This window comes from Triticum aestivum, chromosome 6B (assembly GCF_018294505.1).
Source record: "Triticum aestivum cultivar Chinese Spring chromosome 6B, IWGSC CS RefSeq v2.1, whole genome shotgun sequence".
NCBI classification, from domain to species: Eukaryota; Viridiplantae; Streptophyta; class Magnoliopsida; order Poales; family Poaceae; genus Triticum; species Triticum aestivum.
In genome coordinates, this window is record NC_057810.1 from 240980359 (window position 1) to 240995064 (window position 14706).

The window sequence follows — 14706 nt, forward strand, 5'->3', positions numbered from 1 at the left end:
CGAGAAAAAAACTATGTTTTTTATAAACGTGGAACTTCTCTCTTATTTAAATTTGAACTTCTTAAGTTTATTCTTAGAAAAAGTGTTTTTAAATAAGAATCAACAGTTTTTTGAAACTTGAACTTGATATTTTTTATTTTTCCTAGAAACAGTAAGGAATTTTGGGTTTTTCATATACATCCAACTACTTCCGTTATTTTTAATTTGAACTTCTTGATTTTATTTCTCTGATAACAAGGAAAATCTAGGTTTTTTTGTAGAAATATCGTACTAGGATAGTTTTGTAATTTGGACTTCTGGGTTTTTAGTAGCGGAATTTTTTAATAGTTTTTTCATAAGCATTGACCCACTTCGTTATTTAAATTTGAACTTCTATGCTTTCCCTAGAAATCGGTAAAATTCTCTCTTTTTTTCCTAAACTTTTTGAACTGCCATGTTTTTTTTTCAAATGTTAAAAAATGTTGTTTGTTACAAATATTGAACTACTCTATTATTTTAATTTGAACTTCTTGTTATTATTTTTCTTTTTAATAACTGGAGAAACCATGGGAGATTAATTTATACACCCATAATATTTTTTGTACTCTTTAATTATTAAATTTGAACTTTGAGAGTTAACATTTCCTAGGTGATGATCGCTTTTCTTCTTGGTATATAAACATCGAACTATTATGTTTTCTTAATATAAATTTCTTTGGTTTTATTCGGTACTAACGAGATAAATCTGAGTTTGTAATAAACATCGAACCGCTTCGTTATTTAAATTTGAATTTCTAGGTTTTTTTAAAAGTGGGTTAAATTTGTTCTTCTAAATACACTATTGTTTAAATTTTAACCTCTTGGTTTGGTTCTTATAAAGTTGGAAATTTTGAGTTTTGTAATATTGACCCGGATCTTAATAATTTGAACTTTAATTATTGTAATTATGTTTTATCAATTGTCACATATATTCAAAACATGAAGAATGAAAAAAATGTTTTCGTGATTTTTACGGACACAATATCAAACACTATTGAGAGCACAATCTTTCACAGTTTTTTGCTTGATCTTTTTAGTAAAAAAAATGTTGTTATTTTTGCAAACAGTAAGTACCAAATATGATACTAACACAAATGGCTAAATGAAGAAAATGCCGAAAGAAATTGTTGCCTTATTCAATTGCGATTGTAGAACTGCATATCATGCACAAAAAATTGTGCTGCCATGTATACAAACACACGATCCTCTAAAAAAATGTATACACACACACAAAGCATCAACCTCCCTATATTGAAACTTCTGTCATTGATATTTCTGAACGTTTTGAGGATGCTCTCAGGTTTTCAAACAGTATACACGGATTTCCATGCATGAACAACCAACATCAGCCATGGCAACGCCTCTTTCTCCGGCGAACCGAACTTCACTCCTGTGTACAAAATACATGATTTAAGCCCTGAAAAAACACAAAAGAATCTTGAAATATTTTTGTTCTACCCTGAACACACACTCATCTCATGTCAAAGTTTTACCAGTATTAGATTAGTAGCATGACATACAGACAAAACTTGGCTATAAAATCAGTTAGTACACAAGATTGCTATCTGTTTGAACAAGTTCAACAGAGACAAATGATGTATTAAGAAGCAATTAGACAGAGAGAGATGTCGTATTGAGAAGCAATTAGAGAGAGAAAGTAGTGCCAAGCACATGCACATGCGTGGTTCTTGGTGGCCTCCGGGTACACAACCTGGATATGGGGGACAGTATAGCTGAACTTCAGACATTAAAATCATTGAGAGAACTGGATTCAGACCCGTGCCACTGTCGATCTTTTTCAGACTGCTAAATCAAACTGAAGAAAAGCATCGACTTGTTTTGCTGTACAAGCGGAGGGACATAGAGAGAGATTGCTGCAAGAGGTGGTTGCTCGTTGTAGCATTTCCTGAAGACGCATCAGCCTGATCTTCAGATGCGTGCACCACTGCCGGCACAAGCTCCATCACGAAGGAGCATGGGCGGAGGAACTCAGACGGACACAGATGGGCACTTGGACAGCGGAAGCAGCAGCCGGAGCAATGTCCTCTGAAGGGTAGCGACCGTAGCTGGAGTGCTGGACAACAACATGCAGGGGACGCGGCGTCGGATGCGCGGATACGTTGAGTGAGATTTGGCCGGGGGCTCGCGCTGCAGGTAGCCTGGCCACGTGCACGCATGGTGGATCACAAGGACCGGCAGCGCTTGCTCGATACCATCAATGGGGAAGAACACAAGATCAGGGGAGATCAAATCAGGAGTGACGACGACGCGATGGGCAGGTCGCAAGGGCGCCATGGGAAGGTCGTGGGGGCGCCCTGGGGCAGATCGCGGCGGCGGTTGACGGCAGACGAAGGCTACCTCCGCGGTGGAAGCAGGGGAGAAAGGCCGTCGATGATCTGAGTCGGCAGGGCACGGCGGCGGGTGGTCCGGGAAGGAGGCCACGACGCACGAGCAACAGTGGAAGACGAAGGTTGGGGCAATTCACGGCGGCGGAGGTGCGCATGTTGCGGCACGGGGAGGTGGCGGCGGAGGTGAACATATATAAGTTACCAAAGCAGTGACGTTTTAATTTTGAAAAAAAATCAGAGATCATTAAGACGTTTTAGTACATTAATTGATTGATTTTTTACGGGTATAGTGTGCAAAAATCAAATTCGAGCTACATGCACACGTGACAGTGCACCTAAATGGATTGCAAAAACACATGTGTCTCACTGGGTGCATGTTTACTCCCCGTGCAACAAATTTCAAACAATGAGAATCTTGATTTTTAAATTATAGTACATCCAAAACTTATTTGAAGTACATGAAACTTATCGTGGTGTCATATGGACACCAATACAAAGTTGCATTGTACTTTTTTGGGTCAAATTTGAGACCAGTTTTGATGTAATCTTTATCTAATCACAAACGGGAGATTATTAATAATTGGTAATCACTATCCCAAATGGACTATTTATTCGAACCGCAAGTGTTAGACCAACAATGGATACGTGCCATGCTTCGTTTAAGCAAAAAATAAAGCGACATCATTAATCATCCAAATAGAAAAACAATATACGTGCTGCCACGCGACCCGTGTATCGTGCGAGCAGGCGTGAGTTGATGGGACGCATGCGAGTAGTCCGCCGCGCAGGCAGAGTGGGAGGCGTGCGTGCAGGTGTGTGAATTGACAGAGGCGTGCTTGCTGTGTAGTGTCATCGGGAGGCATGCGAGTAGCTATGTGAAACGATGGTAGGCATGCCAGCAGTCCGATGCGCAGGCTCACCGGGAGACAAGCCAGCGGTTTGACTGCCGCCCGTCTCTCTCCCACTACTCCATATTAATGGTGCGCCCGAGCGGCCGCACCCCCATCCTCTCCACACACACAATCACCTGTCTATACTTGCATCCTCGACGCTGCCCTCAGTCATCAGAGTCGTTAGTGTAGTAGGATGCCGACAAAGCGCCGCATCGGAGGGAGTGGCGACGCCGGGGCTACTAAAGCACCGGAGCACGGCATGGAGATGGATACAGAGGTTGCCGTCACCGCCGACGAGTTATCGCTGCAACCTGACGTCATCGATAGTGTCGAGCTTCCACAACCGGAGGCGGAGTTCCACACCGACTCTGGTGACGACTCGGGCGACGACTCCGACGACCACTCGGGCGATGACTCCGACGACGACAGACAACTGGTTAGTCATCTATACCCATTTATGTGTCAAATAGATCCCATGGTTTCTATGGCTACTCCTGCCTCCCCCTTTTTGGAATAGAAACCCGATGGTTATGTTCTCCCAATCCATGAAATCTGAGTAAGTTTTGTTAGATCCGTGTAGTGTATTGATTGTTTGAATGGTACACGTGATAAGTGATTAGTTGTTTCATCTATGGAAATGATTTCTGCTAGTAATCTGACTAGGGTTAGTGTTTGTGTTAATAATTGCTAGCCAGGACTTGACAATTGATTTTTATGACCTACATATGTTTGTGCCATTATTTTCTCCAAGATTGGTCTCTACATAGACGAATGTGCTTAAAAATCAAACCATAATCTCTGGATATGTATAAATAAATAGCCATAAATTCCTAATCCTACTTCATGGCATGTAATCGTTAATTTGATGCCGATTTTTGGCAACTGTCAAATATTCGCTAGAGACTAATGTGTAACCATTAATTTGATGCCACATTTTTAACTATTTGTATAGGTGCTGTCTGATGATGTGGACAACGAGGATGAAGATGTTTAGAGGAGGTACAAGAGGCAAATCCTGAGGGAGCTTTATGCGGGAATGCATAATAGACATATTAGGATCTGGGACGGCGGCTATAGATGCCCATTTTGCAACCACAAGCTTCATGACGCGTATGAAAGTGTTCTGGCGCATGCAAGAGGACGGGCCGTTGGCTCCTTCAAGCAGAAGTATTCTCGCAGGGTGGAGCATGACGCGTACGCCGAGTACCTGGAGAAGCTTCAAGATCGTGCCGGCATGTGAGATGAGATGTGGGATCAAACTATGTATGATTGAGCATGCTTAATGATGGTTGAGCTATGCTTGTGTACGTGTACGCTTATTATCTATGTCTGAGTATGTTTAATCTATGTTTACTTATGTCTAACTGCAGGATATGGATGCAATCAGTTCGGTTGATGGAATCTACCTCCATCCTCGCTTATTGGCCCCGTTTGTAATTTGTGTTAAATGTTGACCAAAGATTTAACTGACAAATTGTTAGTGCAGGTCAGCAAAAATTATATCGCTGGATGCGTATTTGAACATAGTGTTCAATGATATAATGTTTGGTGACATGCATAAACATTTCTTAGTTAAATATTTGGTCGAAATTTGGTACAAATTACAGAGGGGACCAATAAACCAGGACAGAGGTAGTACGTCAATCACACACGGTTTCCAAAATTGGAACCGAGTGCAATGACTTTCATTTTGCCTGTTGCTTGAATCACTCACGGTTCCCAAAATTGGAACCGTGTGCAATGACTTTCATTTTGCTTGTTGTGTCAATCACACATGGTTGGCTCTAGCAAACCGTTGCCTCCGAAATTCTTTGTGGGACAGAAAACCCTCACCACCCAATTCAAAAAAGAAAAAAGAAAACCCTCGCCATTCCCACGTCACAAAACCCCTCACCCCCACCGGCCACCACATGCCTTCGGTCCCAATTCACACTTGCACAAGCTCCTCCTCGTCTATGCATGGCACCGCCTATCGCAGCAGTAACCACTTAGCTCTACACCTGCCGCTGCTGCCAGGCTGTCGGCAAACCCCACCGCATTTCGCCACTTCCGCTTGCCGCCGCCTATCACCATCGACTTTCTCGACGCTGCTCGCGGTCGACCCAGCTCCGCTCGATTGGGGAATCTGTCGTACTGAGATTTTTTTCACATGGACGACAAGGTAACTAATTTAATGAGATATTATCTCATCTCTCATCCCAGTTCATCTGCCTCCTTTAATCACCCTGCGGAAATCATCGTGAACTCATTTTTATTCAAGCTGATTTGAGGGTTTTCTTTCATTCATAGAGTGTACAGTGGGCCGACACATCAGGACCTTGCGACCTCCACTAGAGATTCCATCTCACCGTACCAGATGACTTGAGGATGTGCGTGGTATGTTCAATCACACCCTAAATCAGTTGGCATGGCCTACTTTTTTGAAGATATTCTAAATATTACTACATTTGGATAAAAGGTGCCACATGCACCATATACGTCAAAGGGGATTTCCCCCCTCTTCTTTCTATATTAGGCAAATTAATGATGTACTGTTCTTTTGATTACTCTCATATTTTCATCATGTTTACCCTATCTATTTATTTATAGATTTTTGTCCTTCGATTTCAACTGCTGTACAGTTCTTTCAATTTGGGCCCATATTTGCATGTTACCATATTTTCTTTAACAATCCTACCATTTTCTGCAGCGCATCCCTTGCTATGCAATAGATTATGTAGTGCACAAATTTTCCCTTTACATAGATCAAGGCTGCACGGATGTCATACTGCACACAAACCATGGATTTACAATTGTTGCTACTATAAGACTTGATGAACATGGTGACTCCTATTTTGGCACTGGCTTTTGGAAAGAAATTTCTAAGTTTTATGTACTGAAAGCTGACACTAAAATTGGACTGCACATAAAAGGGCCTGGTCATGAGATATATGCTAACTTCCCCGACAAAGTCATCCGTCCTGACTTTGTTCGAAGTAAGTTTTCTTTTCAACTATCTGCATGTTGATTTACCCAGCAATGTTAAATGAATTGTGTAGTATTTAAGCAACCAATTGTTATTCCCTTTTCTTACTATATTCCTACCTAATAACTTCTAGTTACCAATACACTTTTCTATTGCCATGTTTTAACTAAATATTCCATGTACTCTTATTTCTATCAGAAAGCGCCGCTGACAAGGAGACTCCAGAGGTGGAGAACGGGGCTGCCAACAAGCGGTGGTGGGGCGAGCTAGGACCGCAAGCGACTCCAGCATGCATAGACTCCATCAGCAGCCTCCTCGATGATATGTTGATAGTCATCATCTCCCTCCTCCCAATCAAATGTGGGGCGCGGACAACCGTCCTTTCCTGGCGGTGGCGCCCCCTATGGAAGTTCACCCCTCTCGACCTCATCGACACCCACGAGCTCTGCCATGGCTATCACAAAAGTTTGTATGCGTTCTCCAAGATCCTCGGCAGTCACCCTGGCCCAACCAGAGGCCTTAGAATGGGCAAGTTCCATTCCAACGGTAGGGATCGAGCCAAGCTTGACGACTGGTTTGGATCCCCCTCCCTAGATCAGCTCGAGGAGCTCACTTTTGATGATGGGCATATGCGCTCGCTGGCAACATCCGCGCTCCGCCTCGCGCCCACGCTGCGCGTCGCCAAGTTCAGGAACTGCCATCCCCCCTTAATGACGCGCCCGCTCTTATTCTACCATGACTGAAGCACCTTAAGCTCGTCGCCGTCTGGCTCTCAAACCGTGACATGGAGCGCCTGCTCCGTGGCTGTACTGCACTCGAGTACCTTCATCTTCAGGTGATCAATGGGTTGAGTACATTCCACATCACCTCCATGACTCTCTGGACTATTTATGTGGGTTCCTGGTTCGGCAGGAAGACATCACAGGATGTGTAGCACAGTATGATCATTGAGGACACACCTGCACTTGAGATATTACTTGTACTTGATCAAGTAGGTCCAACAAGAATCAATGTCATTTCTGCGCCGAAATTGAAAGTGCTGGGCTACTCGTCTGATAAATACTCTGAACTTGTTATTGGATCAACATCGTTCAGGTACAATAGCTGCCTCCTACCTCTCCTTCTATGAATTAACATTATGTCTAATTTTGAAGATGTTTGTTTGTCTGTCATTTAGAAAATGATTCCGACAAGCCTGACCGCGAAACTGCGCACAGTGAAGGTCTTGGCACTAGAATCTATCGGCCCCAACCTGGAGCAAGTTGTCACTTTCTTGAGATGCTTTCCATACCTAGAGAAGCTATATACCGAGGTGATGTTCCTTTCCTATTAAATGTTAACCATAAGGGAGTTCAATTTGTGACACCTTTTTCCAAGTTTACAATGACAATGTACTACGATTTCTGAAGGATTCTTTTGGAGGATTTAAGTACATACATGTCTCCTTTTCCATGTTTACAATGACAATGCTTGATCCATATGGTTACAATCCATATGCATTTCTCCTTTGGGTTCATCTGTACTAGTTTTCTTAGGGAACTTTTCATCCACTCCAACATCTTGTGAAGATCGAAGATGGCATGTTAATGCCCATGTTAATCATGTCATATTGAAGATGGCATGTTAGTGCATTTTACAAATCCTGCAAACCAAATAGGCCTGTAGTAGTGTTCAAAACTGCATCTAGGCACTAACACGTTTGCTTCTTTTGCAGATAAGATTAAGCCCAGTGGTGGATAATGTGATACAATATAACAATCACGTCGAATGCCTAGATCTCCATCTCTCAGAAATTACTTTGAACTCCTGGACCTTACCGGAGATTATATTCGCCAGGTTCTTTGTTGTCAGAGCAAGGGTGCTGAAGGTAATGAGGTTTGCCCTACATTTATTCTGGAAAAATGAATGGTTTGTTGATCAGTGCTGGCGCCTACGGTAGAATGGAATAGGCACCAAAAATGCTGAATTTCATTTTAAACTTCAGATGACAGAGTAACCAGAACTCATCGTGTCAACCCCATACATGACTTCTCAATGGCTAACCCCTTTGCAAGAGTTGTGAGGTTTCGAAACCAGACTTGGAGGTGGTAATATTAGTTTGAACCTCTCTAACATCCATGTTCATCGGATCAACGCGAGCATTTGCAGCCGATGAGCTGAATTTCATTTCTAATATCAGTTTGAACCTTGTAATCTTCGAATTTGAGCCATATAACTCTGGATTTTGAACCTTGTAATATTTCGAGCCTTTGTGGTACTTTCGTTAAAATGGCATCATATAAGACTCGTATATTGGTAGCACTATTTTGACCTTAATATGCAATGGTCTTAGATTTGATTTTGTTAACCATTCTCGAATTTGTTTACCTTGTCGATCTCAGAACACACGATCTGTATAGCTAACTTGACTGCGATCTTGGACATTATTGCACATAGTTGGTTTCTTCCACTGTGTGCCCTATAGAGCGAAGAATTAATTACCGCACTCAAGTGTCCATCATCACCCTTCTGTGTAACTTTGACCTCATCACCCATGGGTAAACTTACGACCGAAGTCATTCCACACACATTGTTTTTACAAAGTTTTTGCCAATAAATGCCCATGATTTTTCCCTTTTCTAGCCAACGCGTGGCAATCCAAGCCGGGCGGGAAGCTTGCGCGGTAAACTACGCGGTTGCACGGGAATAGGCTCACCAACGATACATTTGGCGCCTCTTCAAGCCCACGCGTGGTCAAACTGCGGTGTAGTGTTGTCAAGCGTGCAATGGAATCCTCACTGCGGTGCAGTGTTGTCAAGCGTGCAATGGAATCCTCACTGCGGTGCAGTGTTGTCAAGCGTGCACTGGAATCCTCCGCTATGAACGACGTGACGATTATAGGCTGCCTGGCCCCCATTTGTTACAGCGGCTATTTAACCCATATGTCTCTTCAACCTTTCGATCACGCCCCACCATTGCAAGAAGCACACCGACCACGACAAATTCTTAGAGAGTATCATGCACGGCTCCAATGGCGCTTCGAGCGGCTGCCGACGACGAGCAGCAGTTCACCATGCATGCCATGGTGGACACCCACCGAAGGTTCACGGAGCTCTTGGTGGTGTACACCAACAACTCGGTCTAGGTGGAGCACTCCATCCGCATCATGGAGCTATTGCTTGCCAACGAGAAGTACAAGGTGGTCGGGTTCGACCTCGAGCACACTCGCGCTCGTGCCGGGTCTTGTCCCAAGGTCGCCGTTTCCCAAATGTGCATGCGCTACCACGTCGTCGTCTATGATATGTCCATTTTGCATCATGCTTCTATATCGATATTTATTGCATTATGGGCTGTTATTACACGTTATGTCACAACTTATGGCTATTCTCTCTTATTTTACAAGGTTTATCATGAAGAGGGAGAATGCCGGCAGCTGGAATTCTGGGCTGGAAAAGGAGCAAATACTGGAAACCTATTCTGCACAGCTCCAAAAGTCCTGAAACTCCATGAAAGTCATTTTTGGAATTAAAAAGAATTGTTGAGCAAAGAAAGTACCAGAGGGGGCCCACACCCTGACAACGAGGGTGGGGGCGCGCCCATCCCTATTGGGCGTGCCCCCTTGTCTCGTGGGCCCCTAGTGGCCCTCCGGTGCCCATCTTATGCTATATGAAGTCTCTTACCCTGGAAAAAATCATAAGCAAGCTTACGGGACGAAACTCCGCCACCACGAGGCGGAACCTTGGCGGAGCCAATCTAGGGCTCCGGCGGAGCTGTTCTGCCGGGGAAACTTCCCTCCAGGAGGGGGAAATCATCACCAACGATCCTCTCATTGGGAGGTGGGGGGGGGGGTCAATCTCCATCAACATCTTCACGAGCACCATCTCCTCTCAAACCCTAGTTCATCTCTTGTATCCAATCTTGTATCAAAACCACAAATTGGTACGTGTGGGTTGCTAGTAGTACTGATTACTCCTTGTAGTTGATGCTAATTGGTTTATTTGGTGGAAGATCATATGTTCAGATCCTTAATGCATATTAATACTCCTCTGATCATGAACATGAATATTCTTTGTGAGTAGTTACGTTTGTTCCTGAGGACATGGGTGAAGTCTTGCTATTAGTAGTCATGTGAATTTGGTATTCACATGATATTTTGATGAGATGTATGTTGTCTCTCCTCTAGTGGTGTTATGTGAACGTCGACTACATGAAACTTCACCATTATTTGGTCCTAGAGGAAGGCATTGGGAAGTAATAAGTAGATGATGGGTTGCTAGAGTGACAGAAGCTTAAACCCTACTTTATGCGCTGCTTCGTAAGGGCTGATTTGGATCCATTAGTTTCATGCTATGGTTAGGTTTACCTTAATACTTCTTTTGTACTTGCGGATGCTTGCAATAGGGGTTAATCATAAGTGGGATGCTTTTCCAAGAAAGGGCAGTACCCAATCTCCGGTCCACCCACATATCAAATTATCAAAGTACCGAACGCGAATCATATGAGCATGATGAAAACTAGCTTGACGATAATTCCCATGTGTCCTTGGGAGCGCTTTTCTCATTATAAGAATTTGTCCAGGCCTGTCCTTTGCTACAAAAAGGGTTGGGCCACCTTTCTGCACTCTATTTACTTTCATTACTTGTTACCCGTTACAAATTATCTTATCACAAAACTATCTGTTACCTATAATTTCAGTCCTTGCAGAGAACACCTTACTGAAAACCGCTGGTCATTTGCTTCTGCTCCTCGTTAGGTTCGACACTCTTACATATCGAAAGGACTACGATAGATCCCCTATACTTGTGGGTCATCAGGAGTCTTTTCTGGCGCCGTTGCCGGGAAATGAAGCGCCTTTGGTGAGTGGAACTTGGTAAGGAAACATTTATATAGTGTGCTGAAATTTTCTGTCACTTGTTACTATGGAAACTAATCCTTTGAGGGGCTTGTTCGGGGCATCTTCGCCCCGACCAGTAGAGCAAAGAGTTTCTCCTCAACCTAATTAACCTATTGAAAATGTTTACTTTGAGATTCCTTCGGGTATGATAGAGAAACTGCTAGCTAATCCCTTTGCAGGAGATGGAACATTGCATCCCGATTTACACCTTATCTATGTGGATGAAGTTTGTGGATTATTTAAGCTTGTAGGTATTCCCGATGATGTTGTTAAGAGGAAGGTCTTCCCTTTATCTTTGATGGGAGATGCATTGACATGGTATAGGCTATGTGATGATACGGAATCTTGGAACTATAAACGATTGAAATTGGAATTTCACCAGAAGTTCTATCCTATGCATCTTGTTCATCGTGATCGTAATTACATATATAATTTCTGGCCTCGTGAATGAGAAAGCATCGCTCAAGCCTGGGGGAGGCTTAAGTCAATGTTATATTCATGCCCCAATCATGAGCTCTCAAGAGAAATGATTATTCAAAAATTTTATGCTCGGCTTTCTCTCAATGATCGCACCATGCTCGATACTTCCTGTGCTGGTTCCTATATGCTGAAGACTATTGAATTCAAATGGGACTTATTGGAAAGAATTAAACACAACTCTGAAGATTGGGGTTCCGACGATGGTAAGAAGTCATGTATGACACCTAAGTTTGATTGTGTTAAATCTTTTATGGATACCGATGCTTTTCGTGGATTTAGCGCTAAATATGGACTTGACTCTGAGATAGTAGCTTCTTTATGTGAATCTTTTGCTGCTCATGTTTATCTCCCTAAGGAGAAGTGGTTTAAATATAATCCTCCCATTGAAGTAAAAGTAGTTGCACCTGTTACAGTTGAAGAAAAGACTATCACTTATAATGATCCTATTGTTCCTACTACTTGTGTTGAGAAACCACCTTTCCTTGTTAGGATAAAGGATCATGCTAAAGCTTCAACTTTGGTTCGTAAGAGTAATACTAGAACATATACACCTCCTGAGCAAATTAAAGTTGAACCTAGTATTGCTATGGTTAAAGATCTCTTGGCTGATAATATAGATGGGCATGTTATTTACTTCTGCGAGGAAGCTGCTAATATTGCTAAACCCAATGCTAAGATACATAGACCTGTTGTAGGCATGCCTGTTATTTCTATTAAAATAGGAGATCATTGTTATCATGGCTTATGTGATATGGGTGCTAGTGCTAGTGCAATACCTCATTCCTTATATGAAGAAATTATGCATGATATCGCACCCGCTGAGTTAGAAAATATTGATGTTACAATTAAGCTTGCCAATAGAGATACTATTCCACCAGTTGGGATTGTTAGAGATGTTGAAGTCTTATGTGGGAAAGTTAAATATTCTGCTGATTTTCTTGTTCTTGGTTCCCCACAAGATAGCTTTTGTCCCATTATATTTGTTAGACCCTTCTTGAATACTGTCAATGCTAGGATTGATTGTGAAAAGGATTGTTACAATTGGCTTGGGAGATATGTCTCATGAGTTTAATTTTTCTAAATTTCATAGACAACCCCATGATAAAGAATTGCCTAGTAAGGATGAAATTATTGGTCTTGCTTCTATTGCCGTGCCTCCTACTGATCGTTTAGAACAATATTTGCTAGACCATGAAAATGATATGTTTATGAATGAAAGAAGGGAGATAGATGAAGTATTCTTTCAACAGGGTCCTATTCTGAAACACAACTTGCCTATTGAAATCCTTGGGGATCCTCCTCCACCCAAGGGTGATCCCGTTTTTGAGCTTAAACCTTTACCTGATAATCTTAAATATGCTTGTCTTGATGAAAAGAAGATATATCCTGTTATTATTAGTGCTAACCTTTCTAAGCAGGAAGAGGAAAGATTATTGAAAACTCTGAAAAATCACCGTGCTGCTATTGCATATACTCTCGATGATCTTAAGGGCAGTAGTCCCACTCTATGCCAACACAAAATTAAATTGGATGAAGGTTCCAAACCAGTTAGAGATCATCAACGGCGTTTAAATCCTAAGATGAAAGAAGTGGTAAGGAAGGAGATACTAAAGCTCCTTGAGGCAGTATAATTTATCCCGTTGCTGATAGTGATTGGGTATGTCCTGTCCATTGTGTCCCTAAGAAGGGACTGTTGTTCCTAATGATAAAGATGAATTGATTCCGCAAAGAATTATTATAGGTTATAGGATGGTAATTGATTTCCATAAATTAAATAAAGCTACTAAGAAAGATCATTACCCTTTACCTTTTATTGATCAAATGCTAGAAAGTCTATCCAAACATACACAATTTTGCTTTCTAGATGGTTATTCTGGTTTCTCTCAAATACCTGTGTCAGCGGACGATCAATCAAAGACTACTTTTACCTGCCCTTTCGGTACATTTGCTTATAGACACATGCCTTTTGGTTTATGTAATGCACCTGCTACCTTTCAAAGATGCATGATGGCTATATTCTCTGACTTTTGTGAAAAGATTTGTGAGGTATTCATGGATGACTTCTCCGTTTATGGATCCTCCTTTGATGATTGCTTGAGCAACCTTGATCGAGTTTTGCAGAGATGCGAAGACACTAGTCTTGTCTTGAATTGGGAAAAGTGTCACTTTATGGTTAATGAAGGCATTGTCTTGGGGCATAAAATTTCTAAAAGAGGTATTGAAGTTGATAAAGCTAAAGTTGATGCTATTGAAAATATGCCGTGTCCCAAGGACATTAAAGGTATAAGAAGTTTCCTCGGTCATGCCGGCTTTTATAGGAGGTTCATTAAGGACTTTTCTAAAATCTCTAGGCCTCTGACTAATCTATTACAAAAGATATTCCTTTTGTTTTCGATGATGATTGTGTAGAAGCCTTTGAAATACTTAAGAAAGCTTTGATTTCTGCACCTATTGTTCAGCCACCTAATTGGAATTTACCCTTTGAATTTATGTGTGATGCTAGTGATTATGCTGTAGGCGCTATTCTAGGGCAAAGAGTTGATAAGAAATTAAATGTTATCCAGTATGCTAGTAAAGGAAAAAGTCCAAAATAGACCTTGAACTTGTAGACCAAAGATAAATCGAACCCTGAACTTTGAATCCCGGAAATTGGCACTCTCAACTTGTCAATCCCGGTCTATTTAAAACCCTAGACCCGTTTAGCACACCGGGAATACTCAATCCCAGCCGGGATAACCTGCTAACGAGAATTTGGGCCGGCCCACCACACCACAGCGAGGTAGCCTGCTGTTGACATGTTCGTTTATTTAATAAATTTCAGTATTTAGAAAAATATGTTTATGTATACATTTTTTCCTAAATTAGGAAAATGCTCAGGAATTAAAAAAGTACGTTCATGTGTTTTAAAAATTGTTCACATTTCCAGAAAATGTTCAGAAATTTCAAAAACTAGTCATGTTTTTCATGAATAGTACAGATTTCCAAAAAATGTTCGTCTTTTCGAATTTGGTTTATAAAGTCAAAAAAAATTCTGGAATTTTATAAAATGTTCGCACATTTTAACAATTGTTCAGAAGTTAAAAATACACTCTTGTTTTCTATTTTTGTCATAAATTCAACAATGATTCG